The sequence below is a fragment of the Rhinoraja longicauda genome, chromosome 4 (genome assembly GCF_053455715.1).
Source record: "Rhinoraja longicauda isolate Sanriku21f chromosome 4, sRhiLon1.1, whole genome shotgun sequence".
Classification (NCBI taxonomy): Eukaryota; Metazoa; Chordata; class Chondrichthyes; order Rajiformes; family Arhynchobatidae; genus Rhinoraja; species Rhinoraja longicauda.
Genome location: NC_135956.1, coordinates 42,078,681 through 42,104,212, shown reverse-complemented (window position 1 = coordinate 42,104,212; position 25,532 = coordinate 42,078,681). Strand labels below are relative to the sequence as shown.

The following is a 25,532-nucleotide window of genomic DNA, read 5'->3' as shown; positions in this document are numbered from 1 at the left end:
TCAAGGAGGTGGTCCTAAAAATTGCGGATGCATTGGAGATCATTTTCCAATGTTCTCTCAATTCTGGATCAGATCCTGTGGACTGGAGGGTAGCCAATTTCACTCCATTTTTTAAGAATGAAAGAAGAGAGAAAACGAGGAATTATAGACCAGTTAGCCTTACATCGGTGGTGGGGAAGATGCTGGAGTCGATTGTTAAAGATGTTATAACAGCGCATTTGGAAAGCAGTGACAGGATCGGTCAAGGTCAGCATGGATTTATGAAGAGGAAACTATGCTTGACTAATCTTCTGGAATGTTTTGAGGATGGAACAAGTAGAATGGATAACGGAGAGCCAGTGGATGTGTTGTACCTGGAGTTTCAAAAGTCTTTGACAAGGTCCCACACAAGAGATTAGTGTGCAAAATTAGAGCACATGGTATTAGGGGTAGGGTATTGACATGGATAGAGAACTGGTTGGCAGGCAGGAAGCAAAGAGTAGGAATTAACAGGTCCTTTTCAGAATGGCAGGCAGTGACTAGTGGGGTGCCACAAGGCTCGGTGCTGGGACCCCAGTTATTTACAGTATGCATTAACGATTTAGACGAGGGAATTAAATGTGACATCTCCAAGTTTGCGGATGACACAAAACTGGGTGGCAGTATGAACTGCGATGAGGATGCTCCGAGGCTGCAGGGTGACTTGGATAGGTTGGGTGAGTGGGCAGCTGCATGGCAGATACAGTATAATGTGGATAAACGTGAGGTTATCCACTTTGGTGGCAAGAACAGGAAGGCAGATTATTATCTGAATGGTGTCAGATTAGGAATAAGGGATTTGCAACAAGACCTGGGTGTGCTTGTACATCAGTCACTGAAAGTAAGCATGCAGGTACAGCAGGCAGTGGAGAAAGCTAATGGCAAGTTGGCCTTCATTGCAAGAGGATTTGAGTTTAGGAGCAGGGAAGTCCTACTGCAGTTGGACAGGGCCCTGGTGAGACCACACCTAGAGTATTGTGTGCAATTTTGATCTCCTAATTTGAGGAAGGACATTTTTACTATTGAGGGAGTGCAGCGTCAGTTCACCAGGTTAATTCCCGGGATGGCGGGACTGACATACGATGAAAGAATGGGTCGACTGGGTTTGTATTCACTGGAATTTAGAAGGATGAGAGGGAATGTAAGAGAAACATATACAATTCTTAAAGGATTGAACAGGATAGATGCAGGAAAAATGTTCCCGATGTTGGGGGAGTCCAGAACCAGGGGTCACAATTTAAAAATAAGAGGTAAGCCATTTTGGACTGAGATGAGGAAACATTTTTCCACCCAGAGAGTTGTGAATCCGTGGAATTCTCTGCCACAGAAGGCAGTGGAGGCCAATTCTCTTGATGTTTTCAAGAGAGAGTTAGATTTAGCTCTTCGGGCTAAACGTACTGATTTTAGATCATCAGCCACGATCATATTGAATGGCGGTGCTGGCTTGAAGGGCTGAATGGCCTATTTTTCTATCTACTATTACACTACTATAACTGCAACATAACATGCATATTCCAGGAGATTCCAAAATGAAATTTGACACTGAGCCACAAGGTAATACCACAACCAATCACCAAATATTTAATTGGAGACAAGTTTAACAAATAATTTTAAAGCAGAAAGAGAAAAGCTGAAAGGAAATTAAACACCACATTTAAAAACTTAAGTGAATATTTATACAAATACTAACATTTTCTAATACACAAATTTGAATCATGATTTACAATAATACCAAATACTCTAAAACTCCAATAATGTAGCAGCCTTTGGTGGTGCTGGACTAACAGATTTTCCAAATTGAATGTATGCCTATAAATGCACAAATGTACATTATTTCACTTTATAAAAACAAACACATCACATAATAGTATATCACAGTTTTGGATAAACCAAATTAATTTGAACAGATAGGAAATACACAGGCACTCCATACCCTGGCTCCCGCTGCTAATCTACCCGCTTTCTCAAAGGGTAGGTTTTGTGGACTCCAACCCTGGTTCCTAACACACAACCAGACCATAGTCCAGTCTCCAGCCTCAGTTACACTCGGGAATCCCAGTTTGGGTTCTGGACTAACGAGTGAGACAGGGACAGGACCATCAAAATTTCTAAACAATGTTGGATTATTGGAGTTTTCTAATACTCTGTAATCACAGGAGTCGTTCAACTAATTTTGTGCGTTATATAAACATATAGGTTTAGATACTGAATCCTTAGATACTGAATCCTTAGATATTGAATCCCATATATTCCAGCATGATGGGATTCAATATGAATGGATAAAACACAAAATTACCATTGCAATGTTTTTGTGGCATTTAAACTGTTACAGGGATTCAAACAGGTAGTTTTGAAAGCATTTCACTCTTGCATCAATCACATCACTGACATATTTCAATGGCATCACAGCAAACTGCAAATGACCAGTAACTGACAGTTGCAAGTCACTTTTGGAAAGGTCTTTATTAACAGTAAATTGGAAAGAATGCAATGCAAGGCAAGTCTCTGTACTTATCTTTGCATTCAAGTGTGGTCACATATGGAACTAACCACTGTAAATACTCCCATAGCTGACACCAAACACAAACATCTAGTACACTAAGTCCCAAGAAATTATCGTACTCCAGATCCCTAATTCACAAACCACTCCAATATTGGGTTTATATTCCCATCCTTAGGCCCCAATCACTTAATTGATCACTCTCCCCCACACCCCACTACCACAACATGGCCAAAACACCTACCTATTAGGCCCTCTTGAGCCTCTGATCAGCAGTTGACATTCTACTCCCAATTCTCACATTGATTCCAGAGGTCCTAGTGCTTGGCATCTAACCATATGTAGGCAACACTCTTCCATTCTGAAAATTTGCATTGTCTTTTGGATCACAAAGAAGTCCCAAGGCTTTAGTATTACCCAATTTTATGACAATGGATTAATCATATTATAAAGGCGAGACCCCTGCATTACGGGGAAAGGGATTGTGCTTCAAGTAAACAGATCACTTCACAAACTTCTGTAACATGAAGTGCATGCATCAAAAAATGAGTTGAATAAAAAACTTCATTTAATGTTGATATATTTACTTCACATAAATTCTATGAGTAAATTTTATTCCATGTCATATGTTTCATTGTGATTTGTGAAATCTAACAAAGGTGAATTTCAGTAACACAGGAGTTGCTTGTACACTGTTTCGAAGGAAACCATTCTGACCTTGTTTTTAATAGTTTGTGAAAAAAGCCACTGGTCATTTTAACAAAGGCACCTCGGAAGTCCATTAGAACAACTAAATACAAGTCCAATGGAAACTATGCTATAATTAGCTATTTTATGTAATGCATATTTGCATAAAGGCCAAGATCATTCAAGTGATACTCATTCCAAGACAATATAAATGGCTAATTTTCAGCTAACCATTTAAGATTTCCATTAGCTTACATGCTCTCTCTCTACATTCAAATCTCACTATTATTTAGTACAGCAACTTCTCATCACGGAAGTGACGAACTCATCAGGGCAATGCAAAATTATATTCCCCAAGAGGTACAACGGCACTTACCACTGTGACAATGGTCTACAGAGAATGCTTGCCCAGCATTGGACGTTCTAGTTGGTCTCAGTGCAACATGGAGCAGGCCATGTTTGGCAAGCCAGGCCATTTGTATGCCTGACGCCAGACTCCTGAAAGAAACAGAGTTTTGTTATGGCAGATTGGTAGTCTGAAGAACAAAGAATTCGGGGATGCGCTTCCTTGAGGACAAGCAACATTGCCACTGACTTCTGGAAAACTTTTGCCCATGGCTGTTAGATAGGCACATGTATGTGCAGGGAATGGAGGAATATGGATAATGTGCAAGGAGATAAGAGTTGACCTTGGCATTATATTTCGGCACAGACATGGTGGGTCGAAATGCCTGTTCTTGCGCTATACTATTCTATGTTCTCTGGTTGCTTAGAGTAGCGTACCACCATTTGTAATTGCATTGGGAATCTTGTGGCTTTGTATTAGGGACACACGGAAGCCCCAAATAAATAGAAAGAGAAATGTACCATCATAACAAACTATCTGTCAGTCTGCATCCTCTTACCCCAAATGCTTTAGCAACTCCTACATTCCATCTGTGGAAGAACTATGGTTCTCAAAATCTATGAAACCAAAGTGGAAGTGAGGCATCCTCAATCACAAAGGACTTCCCAAGAATAAGATTGTAGTAACAAACTGTAAACTATTAAATTATTTCTGGGTGAAAAAAAATCTCAATAGATTTGTGGCTCTCAGTAGAATTAAAATATGAATACATGCAGAAAAAAGGACCAAGAGAGGGAACCAAGAGACTCAACAGCATCTTTGGGAGGTCAAGCATGCTTGATGCTTTCTTAAAGGAAGCATTGATCTCTCAACTGTTCTCAGCTAAATGTTTTTTGTGCAATTCAAATGCAATTATGCCAAATTGATTGCTTGTCCTTAAATGAATTTGTAAAACAATGGGACAAGCACAGAAATATTTTTAAAAGCATATATAAAAATCTATTGTAGACACAAAATGCTGGAGTAACTCAGCGAGACAGACAGCATCTCTGGAGAGAAGGAAGGTGGCGTTTCGGGTCGAGACCCTTCTTCAGACTGATGTCAGGGGAGTGGGCGGGACAAAGATAGAATGTAGTAGGAGACAATAAGATTGGTGGGAGAACTGGGATGGGGAGGGAATAGAGAGGGAAAGCAAGGGCGATTTGAAGTTCGAGAAGTCAATTTTCATATCGCTGGGGTGTAAGCTACCCAAACGAAATACGAGGTGTTGTTCCTCCAATTTGCGCTGGGCCTCACTCTGACAATGGAGGCGGCTCAGCACAGAAAGGTCAGACTGGGAATGGGAGGGGGAGTTGAAGTGCTGAGCAACTGGGAGATCAGGTAGGTTAAGACGGACTGAGCGGAGGTGTGCAGCGAAACGATCGCCGAGCCTGCGTTATAAAAATCTATTGTTGTTATACATGAACTTTTACAAATATATTAATCCCTTCTCCCACAAGAGTTGTACCTGCATTTCTCCTGTGAATACCAGAGAATCAGAGCCATAATGGCTAGAAATCGGCCTTTTGGCCTGCTAAGTTCAGGCCAAAACATCAAGCTCACGTTTACTTCCCCCCCCCCCACATCCATAAACTATCCCCAGATTATGCCACATCTACACACTGGGAACAATTTATAAAGGCCATTTACACTACCAACCGGAACATTTGTGGGATGTGAAAGAAAATCACAGCATCTATAAGAAATCCACGTGGTCACACGGAAAATTTGCCAACTCTGCACAGTCACCAAAGTTTACGACTGAACCCGAGTCATTAACACATTGTGATTGCTGCTCTTGTTGCTGTGCCACCGAGCTGCCAATACTATCTATATAGTATTGTAATTCAGTGAAATCCTCATAAAATATGTTGGAATTCAATTATAAGCAGAACAGACAACATAACCGTAAGGCACTTCCTGACATTTTCAAAGTCTTCACTTTCTGTGAAATTCAAAAAAGAGTTTTCATATATGTAGTCAATTTCTAAAACTCAATTTTTAAAAATATTACAAGGAATCAGAACTATTTGTAAGCTGTATATGTTACTGTTTATAAGCGATATCTTTCTTGCCAAGATCGCGTTTAGGGCAGAGTCAGCTCATCGACCTAATACGTACATTTGCTGAATTTCAATTCGATTAATCTGAAAGCTCACACAGTAGAAATCTCTAGAGAAATTCTTGAGCCTTCATTAGTGTTTCAAAAGGTCTTAACACTAATTGAACAGTCATTGCAATGTGTAGCACCATTTTACAGCATGAGCACTCCAACAACGAAGTGATTACCATTTTATGTAGTTCACAGACACAGAATGTAGCTCTGTAGATTTCCTCAGTACCTGTAACACTGATAACACTATTCTGCACTCTGACATTTTTCTCTTTGCATTACCTGTTGTACTTGTGTATTACTTGATTGTACTCATGCAAGGCATGATTTGACAGGATAGCTCATAAACCTTTTACTGTATCATGATATTCGTGACAAGAATTGACCAATACAATACTATAGCTGACACAGGAAAACAGCCTCAAGACTTTTGCTAGTTATTATGCTGCATGAGCCCATTTCATCACCCCAAACATTCTCTTCTCCTTTCAAGCAACAATTCTGTGCATCTATAAAATAAAACAGATTGGAATGAATAAACCAAGAACTATGATAAACCAAACAGAAAATATTTTCTAACTTCAGTGAGAATTATATGCTCATCATTACACATGGTTCACTTAGCTCACTTTTGGTCCCAAAATTAGACAACTTTGAATGGGAAGCATACTGTACAAGGAAATCCCCTTGAAGTCATATAGAAAATCTTCCCCTTTATTTGTATTTTCCTCTAAAATTGTTCCAATTAAAATCACCACTCTATAGCTCTTGTGCTCTGATACTTTTTCTGTAGACATGCTCATCTATATCTTTTGCATGTTGGAGTGCTCATGCCCACAGAAGAGCCTCAATAGTATATCTAGATTCATGAGAACATACTCTGTCTGGCAATATAACCTCTTGCACTAGTACTGCCATCCTCATTTTCCTTCCCAATCTTTTTGACTTAGGTTGTGTTCAGTTATGTTCTGTGACCCATATCATAATTCTAAAGCGTTATGCATTTACAACTCAAACTTTATTCATCAGACTAAGTATGTGTTGTAATCTATTTCCATGTTCTTTATGCAAGAAAATAACTGCAGATGCTGGTACAATTCGAAGGTATTTATTCACAAAATGCTGGAGTAACTCAGCATGTCAGGCAGCATCTCAGGAGAGAAGGAATAGGTGACGTTTCGGGTCGAGACCCTTCTTCAGACTGAATAAGGGTCTCGACCCGAAACGTCACCCATTCCTCTCTCCTGAGATGCTGCCTGACCTGCTGAGTTACTCCAGCATTTTGTGAATAAATACCTCCATGTTCTTTATAATCTGTTAGTTATTACTGCCTGTTTCCTTCTCCATTCCCATGTAACAGTCACATTCTCGTGCACCTTATTCCTCTTTTCTATTGTTTTACCTTCTGCCAATTATCTGCACCAGTAAACCTTCCTGCTAGGATAATGGCCCCACTCCTGTTATGGTGCAACCAATCCACATAAACAGCTTTTTAAGGCATTAAAAATGTCCTAGGAAACGATGAAGCAAAAGATTCCCTCTTGCACCATAAATTTAACCATACATTAATATGATTTGCATTTTTATTCTCACATGTAGAATGTTAACATTAATCCAGTTGGTCCTATCAGAGAGCTTGGAATAGAATGTCTGTTTCAGAGTCTGGTTTTGGGCATGCAATAGTACTAGTTGCCCAACATATCTGATTGACAGTTAACATTGCATTCTGCGGTGGAGCAAGTGTAAAGTGATGTTTCAAAGTTCCTCCCAATTGGTTCAATCAAGGCTCAAGTGAAGTCAAGAAAGACCATGCATCGTGTCAGAAAGATCATCAATATTTGCCATATAGGAAATATGAAAGACGTGCTCAATCACATTAGCAACCAGGAACTCCATCCCACAATAACTTATCTAGATGACCCTCGCCACCTTTATGAACAAGAAATTAAGAATTCCATATCACAATTGAGATGTAACTAGATGCTGGGGGTGGCAGAATTGCTGCTGAAATCTTAAGATTCAGCAGTGAAAAATTTTAGTGAATATTCATTGCCTCACTGGCCACATTTGGGAAGATGATGATTTTCCAGGGGTTGCCAAAATGTTGTAATAACGATCACCTTCAAGGATAGACACATCTGGCCACAGTAACTACCATCCTACTATCTGCAACAGGGAGAGTCATTGCCAATGTTATCCTTAAATATCTGCTACCTCTGACTGAAAAAACACTCCTCAAATATGGATTTAATCCATCCAGACCCAATTCGGACATCATTTTCACCCAACAACCCCAAGAAAAATGCAGTGCAGCAGCCATTACAAGGCAGTAGCATTGTCAATGTAGGCTGGTATTAAAAAAACTGCATCATTGCCTCAACACATTTTTCAATCTTTCTTTGCTGCAATGTTGCTGCTAACCTCCAATACATTTACTGTGAGAATGGAGCTAATCTTCAGAACTGTTTGGAAATTATTCAACCTACAGCAGCAGCACCAGAATCAAGATTAATCAAGCCTCTGAAGTTGAGTTGCATTATGCAAGAAATAACCATTTTATTGGTCAATTTGTCTTTAACTATAGGGTTTAAACTTAAGACAGTGCAGAAAGAACAAATAAGAACGATAGGGAAGAGTGTAATGGTATTCCTAGGAGAAATAGTTGAATGCAAGTCTGAGCCCAAAGGGAAGCAAATAAATTTGTTTATTCCAAAAAGGGCTGCAGGGAAAGGGTGGGGTAATGGGATCAAATGCACATATCTAAGATTCGTCGCAAGGAAAAAAATAAACCAAATGGCCCCCTTTAGCAGAATATTCAATCTGTGAGAGCTCCTTTATAAAAAAATTCAAACAAACAATCTCAAGAAAGGAGAAACAAACAACATACAGACTCTCTTCTAATAGCAGGTGGAGGGCCAAACAATGGCTTCAATTTTAAGAAAAATGTTTTATCACAACCATGACATATTAAAGACAGATGAAATGCATGTCCTTGGCAACTATGATAATATTGCAATCAAAGATGCAGAGATTGCAAAATAAAAATGGTGTGAAAAGCCCTCATCTGAAATTAATTGAAATTATTTTCAAATTAATTCTTTGCATTTGAAAGTGGTATGAATTTAACACATGGTATGCTTGAGGGTTGTTGGCATTTGAATGAGAAACAAAAGGTAATTTCAAGCAAAGATAGACACAAAATGCTGGAGTAACTCAGCGGGACAGGCAGCATCTCTGGAGAGAAGGAATGGGCAACGTTACGGGTCGAGACTCTTGAGTCTGAAGAAGGGTCTCTACCCGAAATGTCACCCATTCCTTCTCTCCAGAGATGTTGCCTGTCCCACTGAGTTACTTCAGCATCTTGTGTCTATCTTTGGTTTAAACCAGCATCTGCAGTTCCTTCATACACAGGTAATTTCAAGCCGTTGTTTAACAATCAGAGCCGTGATAATCAAATTCAATCCAATATATACCATAACACTATATGTTCAATAACTTCTCCTAAAAAAACCCTGAATGCCCAGAATTGAAATTCATTGCAAATTTTTCCTTCCCACCCCGTCCCAAGAATGTAAGCCAACTATATATTTCTCAGTGGAATGGCAATCTTTGGACGAGTTACTGTTTATCCCATCTTAAATCCTTGGCTTACTTGTGGCAATCATATGCCATAAATGAATTAGGCAAGAAATTGGCTAAATAAAAATATAGCAATGTGTTCAAATCAGGATACTGTGCTGATGTGGAAGAGACCATATTAGAAACTGTCACCTTATTTTTTTCTCGTAATTAACTACAGAGTTGGGAGGTACAATTCAAATACATTTAGTGAAATGTCGTAATTCAGCCTGCAGATAGTAAACAATATAATCACATCTGAGAAGTGATCATTAAGTTAAAGCAGCTCCAATCAATCAACTGTTCAATTCTTAATATAATTCTTCAACCCAGCTAATTGTTAGTTTTCCACTACAGTTCTCATAAGCTATGCTAGAGAGGCAAGCCGTATATTGGATTGAATCCATCACTTCCATAATCCCTCCACTGGTGCAGTGCATTGGAAATTGTACCATAATGACTCCATTTCTGCATTTACGATGGAGGATCATCGCTGAAACGGAAGAATTCCTGTGAGTCCAAAATCTCAGAACAAGTTTTGGCTTTCATATGTTAGGTACAATTCCAGATATGAAAGAAATTAGCTATCGTGGCTAGTGTAGACCGAATGGCTAGGTGCAATAACAGGTAACATATCAGAGCAACTTTAATCAAAATAATTGTTTTTTTGATCATATGTTCCAATCATATTTAGTTTTTGTATCTTTTTGAATCTCTTGTAATTCCTTCAATGCCTACTTATTTAAATCTAGCTTCCCAATTATATTGGGATTTATAGGAATGTTAGGTCGACTGGTCTTTAGATTTTAAATATAGTCTTCTCCGCATCATGCTAGTCAAGCAGAAAACAACCTCGAGCTCACATTATTAGCATGTAAAGTGCATAAAAAGGGCAGAGTTTACAAACGAAAATCACAAACACTTTAAGATAATTTCACAGTATTGTTAATCAAGCTACGGTTATAAGCAACTGTGCGCAGCTGCAGAGATATACAAGTATCTGAATAATGGTTCACATTTTATCAGAAGCAAGTAAAGCATTGCACAAGAGAAGGAAGCACAAAAAGACTGAAAACACTTCTAACTAATGAATTAAAAATAAAGCTTTTAGTTAGTCAAGGCCAGAAACCTGGATCATGGCCCATACTGAGTGGACATCTTTTAAAAAGATTCTGGAACCTTTTTGAAGACCCAATATTTAGTTGACAATAAAGCAGAGAAAGCAAATTTTTAAAAAACAATTAGGTAAAAAAGCACACATTGACATACTTACCTTCATATTGCCTGTATTCAAAGGTAAATTATTTCTAAACTGCAGCAATTAATTTGAGTAGAGTAATAAATAAATCACCAGTTAACTTATCTTGATTGACAGTATACTGAGGAATAAATATTAGCAAGGACAGCAATAAAACTTCTAGGTCTTCTCCAGAAATGGCCCAAGATCTTTTTGCAATACCTGAAGATGTAAAGCAGATTAAAAACAAGTTAAAAGGAAACGCCAGAAAGGGATTCTCTTTTTGAAGCAATTAAATCATCACATTTAGACTATGAGTTGCTAATCGATAACATCTAACTCAGGAGTGAATAAATTACCAATGACTAAGTATTGGTAGATCCTTGGTGTCATTAGTCTACCAAAGTTATGGTATATAAAAATATGCACCAGAAATAGTATATGTCCTTGTCAGGGACATTCCGATAACATCGATGAGTTTGTAAGATAACAAATATTACTAAAATTGTAAGTGACATAGCTTGACTTAGTCTGAGCTATTTATCACACTGGGCTTGTCATGAGAGTTCATGATATATAATCCAACCTAAAAATGCATTATCTCACATATAAGATCCAATTTTACTTCCGATGTTCCAAACACCATGGCTAAAGACCAGACGATAAGAAAATAAAGATGGAAACATGGTTGTTTAGCTTTTTAGATGTTATAGGAATCAAAGGAAATAAAATTGGTACAATAAAGTGATGCTGAGGCAAGAGGTCAGCTGGGATCTTACTAAACAGCAGGGCAAGGACGAGGCTATCTTTACTTCTTTTTCTCGTGTGCTTTTGGAAAACATTTCAAGATTTGCCCAGAATAAGATGAAAGAAAAAAATACCAAAGAAATCATAAATAGTTCCAAATACATTAAGTTAATACAATTGTTTACAAAGACAAATTTGATCTAATAATTCTTTATACTAAATCTAAATCCCAAATCTTCCTGTCAGCACAGAAATCAAAATATTAGTATTGTTGCAACATATCTGAAAAGAACACAAGGCAAAAAGAGGATACTGGCTCTGTACTAATATAAAATTAAATGCAATTTTCTTAATACATCCACATAAATTGCACCAATTTCTTCACATTGTGGTCTTATAGTTGACAATTGCTTTCTGTACAATGAAAAAAAAAAGTTAGTAGCAAATACTTGAGCAGAGCACGGGGATAAAGCACAAATATTTCACATGAATCTATTTGAGCATATTGATGTAATGTCAGTAATTTTAACGGACAGCAATGGAACTTTTAAAAGGTATTCAAAACTTAGGTGAAAGGCTCATGCCTATAGTAGCTCTAGAGGACAAAATGTCAATTTAGAATTCAGACAAGATAAATTATAGGATTTTTGCATGCAGATCTTTCAGCCTGTAAACAAAAAGAGAGGAGAGAGTTTACAATTTAAGACACCTTTCTTTGAGCATTCAATAGATCAATAGATACTAGAATTTATATCTCAATGTATTTAATGGAAGATAAATATTTGGATTTAATTGAAAAAATAGAAAAATAAAATTTGTCTCATTTATTGTCTTTCTAAATTTAATTGAATCTCTTCTTCCTTCTATGACAATCTGATATTCGACCACACCAGACGAGACTTAACTCAGTGCATAGGTTGTGGGGATTTAATAGCAGAGCAATAGGTACATGCTAAAGTTACCACATTTAGTTTAGTTTAGAGATATAGCGTGGAAACAGGCCTTTCGGCCCAACGGAACTGACTGACCAACGACCACCCATATACTAGTTCTATGTTATCCCAATTTTGCATCCTACACAGTAGTGGCATTTACCAATTAACCTACACATCGTTGGAATGCGATAGGAAACCGGAGCACCTGGACAAAATCCACGTGGTCACAGGGAGAACGTACAAACAGCACTTGTAAACAGGATTGAACCAGTTCTCTGGCATTGCAAGGCAGCAACTCTACCGCTGCGCCACTTTGCTGCCTATATGGGCCTCAAATTCATACTGTAACATATTTGGCAAAACTGTGCAGCTTGGAATTTATCTTAGCTTTATTAATTGTTCTGCAATCTCTGGATACTACAAGGACCAGGCTTATTATTTGCAGCTCCCCAACTCCTGCCTAGTTAGTTCAATTCCATTTACTGAAAATGTTTCCTTCACTCAGTCTTCAAGCACTAGTCTGACATACATTACATTTCCTATATATTCCTTAAACTCATGTGCCATTGTTGTCCAACCCTGGTCCAACATGGTAGTGAGCAACACAGGGGCCCCACAGGGGCCAGTCCTCTCTCCCTTCCTGTTCACCATCTACACCTTAGACTTCAGATACAACTCGGATCCCTGCCACCTGCAGAACTTTTCGGATGGTTCTGCCATTGTGGGCTGCATCAGCGAGGAGAGGGAAGCGAATACAGAGGTGTAGTCAACAATTTTGCAGAGAGGTGTGGACTAAATCACTTGCAGCTCAACACTGACAAGACTAAGGAGTTAGTGGTGGACTTTAGAAGAGGAACACCCCTGTCCCCTATCTCCATCAAGGGTGTGGATGTACAGTTTACCAGGGAGTTCAAGTACCTTGGAGTTTACCTGGACAGTAAACTGGACTGGTCCAGGAACACTGAGGCATTGTACAAGACGGGACAGAGTTGTCTGTACTTTGAGGAGACTCCGCTCTTTCAATGTCTACAGTAAGATGCTGCAGATGTTCTATCAATCGGTTTTGGCCAGTGCCATCTTCTTCGCTGTCGTGTGCTGGGGTAGCAGGGCGAAGACCGCTGATGCCAATAGAACTAACAAATTCATCAGGAAGGCTGGCTCTGTCCTGGGGATGGTGTTGAAGAATTCACTGGAGATGGTCTTGGAGTGGAGGATGCTCCTCAAACTGTAGAGCATCTTTGACAATGCAGCTCACCCCCTCCATGACACACTGGTCAACCTTTGGAGCACCTTCAGCAACAGACTGGTTCCACCAAGATGCAGCACAGAGCGCCACAGGAGATCCTTTTTCCCTGTGGCTATCAAACTGTACAACTCTTCCCCCTTCTGTCAAGAGGTAGACTGACTCCCCTTCCCCTTCCCATCCCCAATCTTTGCACATCCCCAAACCTGGATATTCATCACTTTAATTGCAAATGTCATGTATCTTGTTATGTTTTATGACTGTTGGCAGACCTATTTCTCTCCTGGGATAAATAACGTTCTATCGTATCGCATCTACACAAAAAAAAGGAAAAAACCCATATTTTTTCTAAAAGGCACAACAAATACAATCTGGCAGATTATCTTCCCACAATTCCACTCTCAATCAGCAAACTGTTAGTACTCTCAAATAAACCTTCCATCAAATGTTACTGGTTAGAATTGAGTGTTTCCACAAACAATCTGGACCCTTTAGCTGCAGATGTCAGCTATTAATATCCCTAGCCAGCTCTTCATCATTAACAGTGTTAGCTGTCTTTCCTTTTTTAAAAAAACACAAAATTATTATAACATCAGTTGTAAAACACCAGTAGGAACCCTCACATAACACCATTATGCCTCAGAAACAGTAGTTTATTTTCTGCATAAGCGGTACCGTTCCTCACAATTTTGACCTTAGGAATTCCCTCTTGAAAGATCTAATCACAATTCAAACGTATCGTACCCTCAAGCCAATGTATATAAAAAGCATCCATGGCGGAAAATATGGAATTGTTTACCCAAGAGGGATGAGGACATTCTAGATTGGTACATTTTTGGATTTTGGTTCTTGTGGTTTAAGGGAATAGGGCAGGAAACCAAAATTGGATTCAAGGTCACCCATGATATTGTTAAATGGCAGAGCAAGTTTGAGGAGCTGAATGACACACTCTACTCATATTCAAGGCAAAAAAATCCCTCTATGAACACGTGCACTTTTGGGAGCCTTGCAATGTACTCAATATCCTTTTAAAATGTGAATGCAAATGATGCATTTATCAAAATGGAAGGATCCCCAGTTTTCAAAATGAACTATTGCAATGAAGCAGTGAATAGCAAAGTGGCATCTAAAATATGTACCAGAATAGGTTTCTCCCCTCCCCGAAGTGTGTCATATAGGATTCAATCTATGAATGCAAGACAGGGGTATCCAACCCTTGCAAAACATTTAGTTCAACATTATTAAAATCTAGTTCAACTGTAAGTGCACTGCACCAGTCGTGAATCAAATTAATCTGACCAAAGTTCTTGCCAGAAATATATTTTGAATTTTGTCTAAATATCAATGCCATTGGAACATTCAAAACAGATTGTTGGAAAAATGTTTGCGATTTAGTCATGCAAGTGAACACAAAAATGACTTAAGAACATAGAACAGTGCAGTACAGGAACAGGTTCTTGACCCACTATGTCTGTGCTGGCTATGAGGCTAATTTAACTGCATTAATTAGTTAATAATTAATAGCAATAGAGGACATAGATTTAAGGAGAAGGACAGAGTTTCAAAGAGATGTGTGGGTCATTTTTTTTTTACATAGTGATGGATGTCTGGAACGCACTGCCAGTGGTGGCGGTGGAAGCAGATACAATGGTGGCATTTAAGAAGCTTAGAGATGGACACGTGGATATGCTGGAAATGGAGAAGTATGGAGCACCCCTAGGCAAATTAGATTAATGTATCTTGGCACTATGTTCGGCATCGATATTATAGGCCGAAGGGCTTTTTTTCTGGGTTGTACTCTTCTATGTGCTATCTGTCTGAACATGATCTATATCCCCCCATTCTCTGCCTGTTCATGTCTGTCTAAATACCTCTTAAACATTACCATTGTATTTGCTTCCACCATTTCTTCCGGTTGCATGTTTGACACAACTTATACTCTGTGCAAAATAGAATGCTTCACAAATTTCCTTTAAATTTACCCTCCCCCCCTCACCTTAAAGCTATGCCCTCTAATTTTTGACAATTCCACCCTGGATAAAAGACTCTGATTGTCTATCCTATCTATGCATCTTAAAATGTTGTACACATATCAGGTCACCCCTCAGAATCTGACACTCCAGAGAAAACAATCCAAGTTTGTCCGATCTCTCCTTTCAGCCAATACTCTCTAGTCCAGGCAATATCCTGGTGAACCTTTCAGCACTCTCTCCAAAGCTTCCACATCCTCCCTGTAATACTGCAACCAGAACTTCACACCTTACTCCAAATGGAGACAAACAAAAGTTGTACACAGCTGCAACATGATGCCCTGATATTCGTACTTAACACCCCAACCAATGAAGGCAAGCATGGCATATGCCTTCTTAATTACATTATCTACTTGTGTTGGTACTTTTAGGGAGTAATGGACCTGTAGCTCAATATCCCTTTGTACATGAATGCTCCCTATGGTCCTGTGATTTATTGTATACTCTCTTCTTGCATTTGAGCTCCCAAACAACAACACTGCACACTTGTCCAGATTAAACTCCACCTACCACATTCCTGGCCATATTTGTTATAGTTATTGATCTTGTTGAATCCTTTGACAACCTGCCTCACTATCCACAGTTCTGATTTGAAGTTGGTTTATTGCCATATACACCAGGGTGCAATGAAATTCCTTGTTCACACGACGCTGAAAGAGTAAACAGTATACAGTAACAGTATGATAAATACAACATATAAATATGACAATAAGTGCAAAGCAACAGAATGTGCAAGATTACAGTGCAAACTGAAGAAATGCAACAAAAATTAAAGTACAATAACAAAATAACCAAATGAGGTAGAGTTAAGAGTAAGAGTATGTTCCAGCACCTCCGGAATGGGTGTATGAAAGAGGTAGACACAAAAAGCAACAGTAACTCAGCAGGTAAGACAGCATCTCTGGAGAAAAGGAATAGGTGACGTATCGGGTCGAGACCCTTCTTCAGACTGCGAGTCAGGGGAAAGGGAAATGAGAGATATAGACAGTGATATAGAGAGATATAGAGCAAATGAATGGAAGATATGCAAAAAAGTAACAATGAAGAAGGAAACAGTCCATTGTTAGCTGTGCGTTAGGTGAAAATGAGTTTCAGCCAATGAGACTCAACAAGACAACTTTGAAACTAGTAACGACTTGGGTGAGGGAGGGACGGAGAGGGGATGCAAGGATTACATGAAGTTAAAGAAATTAATATTCATACAGCTTGGTTGTAAGCTGCCCAAGCGAAATATGAGGTGCTGTTCCTCCAATTTGGGTTTGGCCTCACTCTGACAATGGAGGAGGCACAGGGCCGAAAGGTCAGTGTGGGAATGGGAATTAAAGTGTTTGGTAACCCGGGGAGATCTAAGCAACGGAGGTCTCTGTGAAAGAGGTGAGTGCTTCAAAAGTCTGACAGCCAGGAGGAGAGTAAAGGGGGGGGGGGGGTAAAAAGGCTGTACTTATGTCTGGACATCTGAACTTTAATGCTCCTGTATCAACTTCCAGAATGTAGAATAGCAAAGAGAAAATGGCTAGGATGGCTGGTATCTGTCTTGACGATACTTCCAGCCCACCTTATGCAATGCATTGTGAAGATGGACTGGATGGAAGAAACTGACGAACCTGTGATAGACTGGGCTATATTTACCACTCTCTGCAGGTTCAGGCCGTGAAGTACAGATTCGTTGCCACACTAGGCTGCGATGCACTGTTTCAGAATACCTTCTATAGCACATAGTTAGAATACCTTCTATAGTTTGAGAGAATCCTTGTGATCATGTTGAATCCTCTCGGATCCCCGAGATAGCAAATACGCTGATGTACTTTTTTGATCGCCATATCAATGTGTAGTGATCAGTTTGGTTGCTGGTGATATACTAATGCTGAGGAAAGTGAAGCTGTCAACAATCTCTACAGCAGTTCAACTGATGAAGATAATGTTGTGTTCAATGTAGGCTGCATAGTTACGGTAAAACATGGAGTAGAGCAAGGGACTGAGCACACAACCTTTAGTTGGCACCAGTATTGAGACTCATGGTGGAAGAAATGCTATGATCAATTCGAAGCAACGGAGGTCTGCTGATCAGGAAGTCCAGACGTTTTATGCAGGTGGAGAACCAAAGCAAAGGTCTTTTTGGTATTATGGTGTTGAAGACTGATCTGTAGTCACAGAACGGCATTCTGACATAGGTGTTCTTATTGTCAAGCTGATCCAGGGCTGCCTGTAATGCAAGAGAGATGGCATCCACTACAGACCTACTTTTCCCCATATGCAAACTGCAAGCAGTCCCAAAGTCAAGCGCAGATGTTGGCCATTACCAATCTTTCAAACATTTCCTTATGGTTAATGTTAAAGCTACCAGGCAGTTACTATTTTTTGTGTCATCTGCAAACTTACGAATCAGTGTATCTACATTTTCGTCCAAGTCATTTATATACATCACAAACCAAAGGTCACTGAATTGATATTTCGGCGAGACCAAGCGCAGGCTCGGCGATCATTTTGTTGAACACATCCACTCAGTCCGCCTAAACCTACCTAACCTCCCGATTGCTCAACATTTTAGCTGCCCCTCCCATTCTCACACCGACCTTTCTGTCCTGGGCCTCCTCCATTGTCCAAGTGAGGCACAGTGCAAATTGGAGGAACACCTCATATTTCGCTTGGGTAGCTTACACCCCAGCGGTATGAACATTGACTTCTCCAACTTCAAGTAGCCCTTGTTTTCCCTCTCTCTCCATCCCCTCCCCCTTCCCAGATCTCCTATCAGTCTTACTGTCTCCGACTACATTTTATCTCTGTACCACCTACTCTCGACATTAGTCTGAAGAAGGGACTCGACCCTAAAAGTCATCCCTTCCCTCTCTCCAGAGATGCTGTCTGTCCCGCTGAGTTACTCCAGCATTTTGTGTCTATCTTTGATTCTTGAGGAACTCCACTAGTTACAGACCTCAGAAAAATACCAATCCAGCAGTGCTCTCAGACTTCTGTGGCTAAGCCAATTTTGAATCCAATCTAATAATTCTAGTAGGAGGCTGAACTAGTTTAACATACATGTGATCACATGTATGTTAAACTAGTTCAGCCTCCTACGAGGGATCCTGTCAAAAACTTTTCTAAACTCCACGTATTCATCAATTATCTTTGTCACCTCCTCAAAAAACTCTATCAAGTTTGCAATGCACCTGCACAAAGCCATGTTGAATACCTTCAAGATTAGGCTTTTCCAGATGCGAGCAGATCCACCCTAAAATTCTTCAAAAGACCAATATCTCCTCCTTCTTGATATCAAGGTGCCCTAGAATATAAGCATACCCTTCCTGATCTTACTATCCTCCATGTTTTCTTAGTGAATACCCAAGTATTCATTTAGTACCTCACCCATATAAATTCAGGCATAAATTCCACTTTTGTCCTTGAGTCGTCCGCCTCTAGTTGCCCTCTTATTTTTAATGCAGTTATAAAATGTCATAGGATTCTCGTTAATCCTACTCGCCAAGGACATTTATGGCTTCTTTCAGCCCTGCCGATTCCTCGGTCAAGATCTCTTCTGCTCCCTTTATATTCCCCAAAGGTCTGTCCACTTTCAGCTTCCCAATTCTTACATATGCTTCCTTTTCCTTTTTGAATAAATTTGCAACACAACAATAATATGATTTTATCTGCACATCATTGCTTCTTTGGGTACTGGGTAGATGAATTGCAAGGCATTTATTACAGCCTTGCTCCACATAATTTGTTGCTTTGCGACCTGATTTTACACTAATTAGTTGGTATATTTACCAACATAATAGCAATGGCAGCAGTAAAATTTAATCAGATGGGAAACAATCCAGAGGTCATACAAGGCTCTTTAAAATAAAGGCTTTTCCCTCCTTTCCACTGTGCTACAAACTTTGGATAATGTGCTTGATCCTTTCTATTCCATTATTGTTTAACTTGTATTCACCTGCCATTATAGTTCTTCATCAAACTAAGAAATATATTAAACATTAAATGAGACCCTGAAGCACAAGCCTCTGAATTCCAAGCACTCAAGCTATTACTGCAATTTTGCAAACCATTCTCTGCAAATGCAAAAAAAAGCCTTCTGTGTTTGTCACCATTTGTCGTATATATTTTATCCTTAAGGAACATAATGAATTTCTGTCAGAAAGCAGTTGGAATATTTTAATCATAGTCAGATTAAAATCGGTTTGAAATCTGAAAGCTCAACTGTGCCTCTATACTGCTACTTCTTCCTCCTCTCACGTTACCTGGATATTTTCTGTTACTGATCTGCTTGTTTTGTAATAATGAAAGTGAATCCCATCTCTGGCACCAAGTATGAAACAGCAAATGAGTCTACTTGCCAAAATGAATGGTTTAAGAATGCCGCAACTGTTCCCACTTCACTCGAGTTGCTTTAGCAAACCCATATCGCCAAATTACCCAAACTACAAACCCTACCATATAGGCTTGCAGCTGAGGGGCTTATTGTTTCTGTAAAACAGATGCTTCAAAAAGTAAATCGCACTGACTTTCACCTTTAAAGCTTTCTAAAATATATACAGCAATGATACTGACAGCTGTTCTTTCCAAAATAAGCAAAACATTGTGCTACATACAAGTGAGTTTTAAGGGATATTCATGGTCTCAGGCAAGAACGTACAGCAAAGGTGAAAGTTAAGATGTTTCCAGTGACATTAAGAGTCTAAACACCATTGCAGGTTATTATTTTCTAGTATATAAAAACAATTCCAGGTCTCTAAAACTGAGAAATCAATTTATGAGTATAGAGCTGATGCAAGAAAAACTTGTATGTATTCCAGACGAATTGGCAGAAATACTTCTTCCTTATTAACGATCAGTACAGGAGCACCTCAAGGCTGCATGCTCAGCCCCCTGCTCTACTCACTCTATACTCATGACTGTGTAGCCGGACATAGTGTGAGCTCCATCTTCAAGTTCGCCGACGACACCACCGTTGTTGGACGAATTACAGATGGTGAGTCAGAGAATTGAAGTGAGATCGACCGATTGACCAAATGGTGCCAGCACAACAACCTGGGTCTCAATAACAGTAAAACCAATGAACTGATTATGAACTTTGGAAGAGGAAGGGTGAGGACCCACAATCCTGTTTATATCAACGGAACGATGGTGGAGAGTCAAAATGTTCACATTTCTGGGGGTGCATATTTCCGCAGATCTTTCCTGGATCCAGCACACTGATGCAATTATAAATAAAGCACATCAACGCCTCTACTTCCTGAGACAATTAAGGAGATTCGGTATGTCAAAGAGGATTCTCTTGAACTTCTACAGGTGTACTGTAGAGAACATATTGACTTGTTGCATCATGGCCAGGTTCGGCAACTTGAATGTCCAGGAGAGGAAAAGACTGCAAAAGGTTGTGAACACTGCCCAGTCCATCACCGGCTCTGACCTCCCCACTATCGAAGGGATTTATCGGAGTCGCTACCTCAAAAAGGCAGCCAGCATCATCAGAGACCCACACCATTCTGGCCACACACTCACTCATTTCACCACTGCCATCAGGAAGAAGGTACAGGAGCCTGAAAACTCTAATGTCCAGGAACAGCTTCTTCCCTACAGCCATCAGACACTACAATCTCAAATAAGCTCTGAACTACAATAGACTATTATTATTATTATTATTGCATTGCTATTGTTTGTTTTGAGTGTGTGTATATATATATAAATATATATTAAAAAAGCGTGTACTTGTGAGTATGTGTATATTTTCACACTGAACTTTTTTTCATTTCTCGTTTATCATATTGTTTACAGTGTACTATGTTTACATGTTCTGTTGTGCTGCAGCAAGTAATAATTTCATTGTTCTATCTGGGACATATGACCATAAAACACTCTTGACATGTCATATATGACAGCGAAAAGATCAGAAATCATTAAATCCATTACAAAATCTTCAAGATATTAATTTCTTCTTCATTAAGGATGCTGACGTCCACTGTGGAAACCCGCATCACCTGCTGTACAACATGTTCCCTGGTATGCTGGTTTCAAAGCTTATTTAAGTGGGCAGATATTTTGCAAATTTTCAGATACCCAGAAAATACCCCGCCCGCCCTCCATGTTAATAGCATGCAATTTAACCACTTTATGAGAACATTAGAATTACACAATGTCCTCAGAAAGCCCTGGAGATTACTTCTCGAAAACCAGACATTTCAAAAATGTCATGCTCCTGCTGCAATCTGAGAAGTTTTGAGCCCACAAATCCACTGAAAGATCCCGACCCGAAACGTCACCCATTCCTTCTATCCAGAAATGCTGCCTGTCCCACTGAGTTACTCCAGCATTTTGTGTCTATCTTCGGTGTAAACCAGCATTTGCTGTTCCTTCCTACACTGGAATTCCATGCTCCAAGGAAGGACCAACAGGATCTTTACTTTTGAAACTACCAATGACTTCCAATTAATACATTATTTTTAAAGAGATCAAATTTAGTGGTTGAACATTTTCCTTTTTTTAAAAAAGGAATCACATTATTTTTTTATTAGCTTAATGGCCTCCTCCTGTCATTGCTTCTTCCCATAACTGCATTTAACTTCAATAAGGCCAATATCTTGATTCTCACTATTTTTCCTTTCAACCTATTCAAATGATGACCATTATCTGGTTAAAATAATAGTTGCTTGGTTAGAGAGTAAACTATATACTATAAACTATGAGTGAATTACAAACATTTGAGAAAGAGGCATAAATGCAGAAAAGTGAAAACAATAAATAGAAAAAAGATTTCCAGTTACACAAATCCCAGAAGAAAATCCAGCTAGTACACATATTGGAAAAAATCGAGAAATGGTGTCTATTTAACTTAATTGCATCATGACTCAAATGGTTTAGGGCAAATATTTTTCCCCATAATTTCCCTAAATCCTCAATGCCAGAAATGAAAAAGTATAGTATTTTAAAATGGTGGGTAATAGTAGTAATGATTCCAAAAGTTGTTGCAGCCTTCACGGTCATGAACCATCCAAAAGTGCCTCAGTTTTATGCAATACCTTTGAAAAATACTAATCATGGACATAAAAGGAAATAAAACATACAATTTCCATACGAGTTCCACAAACAAATTGAAGTACGTATGATCAACTGAACAATTCCTTTGCAATTTATTGGGGAATAAACATTTACTAGGATACCAGTAAAACTCCTTTAAACCCTGAAAAAGTTTATTTTGCAACCATCCTAAAGAAAGTTGAACCCAGGTTTAATATCTCATCTGAAAGAAATGAAATCTCAGTACTACACAAAGTCAACCCATGCACTTAAATCAATAGCACGGAGAATGAAACTACAGCCTCCGAGAACATAATCATTTAGCCACAGATCAAAGGCTGACACATAGGAATTAAGATACTTTCCTGAAAGCTGAAAAAGTATCTCCAAAGTGTGAAGAATTCAACATTGAACATTACTATACTTTTATACTAAGGATTTATATGTTTATTCAAATAGACTGGATATACAATAAAGAGAAAAATAAACACACTAGCCAAGATTATGAATATAACCCCTATTTAGAATTTTTGACATTTAACAAGATTCAAAATAAAGTCTCAAAAAGTAATACCCATTGTATTGTAAATATAATTTTGTGCAAATATATTCAAAACCTCACAGATTTTAAGTGACAATGTTTTCTCAAAGTCATAAAAGCTTCAGACCCCCAAGCCTAAATATTACAAGCAATTTCCAATGTGCAAAAGGGAAACGTAAATGAACTGCCCGTGTTTAAATGGGAAAGGGCAAAATATTTCTAGAATCATTTCCTGCCTTCTTTGCGATTATCAAATAACCTGCCTTCCAAGATAAACAAGTAGAAATTCCTACCTTATCAAATTGATCTAGGGATGTGACTAGTTGGAACATCTCCACAGGCAACTGCTAAATTTCAGACCTAAAGAGATCGCACCCAAGTGGCGTTCTCTAAAATCAAAACTATGCTAATGTTACCAAAATCAGATTCAAGTTCACGGACATGAAGAATCAACAGCCAGTCAAAATCAAAATGTAACCTGACAAATTCCCCAACTGCAGCACGGGGAAGAAGTTTGAGCAAAAGTAGGTTAAAAAGTATGGGTGAAGAGCAGGCTTATGAAATCTCTGCTAATGACAAACAGTTGCCACTTCAGAGCCAGAATTTATGGAAATTCTAAATTTAAAAACTCGCCCTTCCATCAATAACTTTTGGATAGGCGGGAAAGTAAATATTGAAACTAAACTTTAAAAACTAAAACATTCAACAAAAATAAATAGAAATTCCCTAATACGGTTCTGATTTGTACTGTCCGAATCATTTACATTGCAAATGAACTTGCATTTAAATATTTGCAAATCACCATGAAATACCGCTGTTTATTCCGGGCAAAATTCTTGGTACAAACATCAGAGGATACTGGATGTAAAATGAACAGATTCTTACCCCGACAGACAGGAGGGGGAGGAGGGGGGTTAGTTAACGCGATCCCCGCCGCCACGGGGTCACAGAAACATGAACCCGGTCCCTAACGAAGGCCCCTGGTGAAGAGGCAGCCGGTCCTGCAGCTGCCACCGGGGCCGGCCGGCCGGCGGTCGGTCGGTCGGTCGTCAGCCCGTCCGCCCGCTCCCGCTCCCGTTCCACCCACCAGCTCCACCGGCAAACAGTGTCAACTTAAACATATATTAAAGGCTGTAACTTTATTTTACGCTCCCAGTTGTCTGATCCCGTCCATCTGTCCCCGATCCGCCTCCGTCTTTCGTTTGACCTTTTTCTTTCCCTCCAGTGTTTTTTTTTTTTCTCTCTCTCTCTCCAAACTGTCGTCTCTCCTCACAACAAAAATATCACCTAGGCCCCAACCGTCACTCCCTCGCTCCCGCCCCCGCCTGAGTGACGGCGCCACTGACCAATCAGCTGCTGCAGAGCCGCATATCTCCGCCTCCCATCCCCGCCCCCGCCCAGACTGACGTAGCTAGCAGCCAATCATGTTGCTCCGTCCCGCTCACTCCCCGCCAATAGGCACCGGTGGAGGGCGGGCCATGGCTCCTGATTGACAGCGGAGATTCGAGTTGCATTCCAATGACGTAAACGTCTCGAATTCCATTCTGATGGAAGATGGACACATAATGCTGGAGGAACTCAGCGGGTCAGACAGCATCTCTGCAAGAGTCAAGAGTTAAAAGTGTGAAGAAGGGCTCGACCCAAAACGTCACCTGTTCCACTTTCTCCAGAGATGCTGTCTGTCCCGCTGAGTTACTCCAGCTTTTTGTGTCTACGATTTAAACCAGTATCTGCAGTTCCTTCCTACTCCTTTATGATGGACTTCCATGTCACCTATTAATCTCACAGTCCGCCCTTTATACCGTGTAGTGAAAGTAGGAGATGTAGGATAAGATAAATAAGTAAATAAGATTGTAACGTAGATTTCCTGCAACTGTAGTGCAGGCAAACTATGGCAATCTATATTTTTCACATGCATTAGACTTAGCCAAATTTCAGGATATTGGATGTTATTTCTTGTAATAACCCCAACACAATTTTCCTTGGATAGACACAAAATGCCGGAGTAACTCAGTGGGACAGGCAGGATCACGGGAGAGAAGAAATGGGTGACGTTTTGGGTTGAGACCCTTCAGACTGAAATGTCACCCCTTCTCTCCAGAGATGCTGCATGTGTCTATCTTCGGTGTAAACCAACATCTGCAGTTCCTTCCTTCACTTTTTCTTGAATTGCCTACAAGGTACGGCATGGAAACGGGAGTATCAGCACACAGAATCCATGCCAACCATCTATTGCTTGTTCTCTGGACTCAAAGTGTTGGTGTATCTTAGCTGGTCAGGCATCATCTCTGGAGAACATGGATAGGTGACGTTTCGAGTTGAGACCCTTCTTCAGTCTGACCCAAAACGGCACCTATCCATGTTTTCCAGATATGCTGCCTGAGCTGCTGAGTTACTCCAGCACATTGCATCCTTTTCTGCATTAACCTTCATCTGCAGTTCCTTGTTTCTATACACTAGTTGC

General features: G+C 39.6%; 1 long non-coding RNA gene across 1 annotated transcript; it reads right to left on the bottom strand.

The window, feature by feature from the left end:
- Positions 1–3,387: 3,387 nt before the first annotated feature.
- Positions 3,388–24,231, bottom strand: LOC144592704 (uncharacterized). The gene is made up of 3 exons (XR_013547172.1): positions 23,954–24,231; positions 10,595–10,780; positions 3,388–3,703 (listed from the first exon to the last, which is right to left on the bottom strand). It is a non-coding gene; the product is annotated as an uncharacterized LOC144592704 (long non-coding RNA).
- Positions 24,232–25,532: the final 1,301 nt, after the last annotated feature.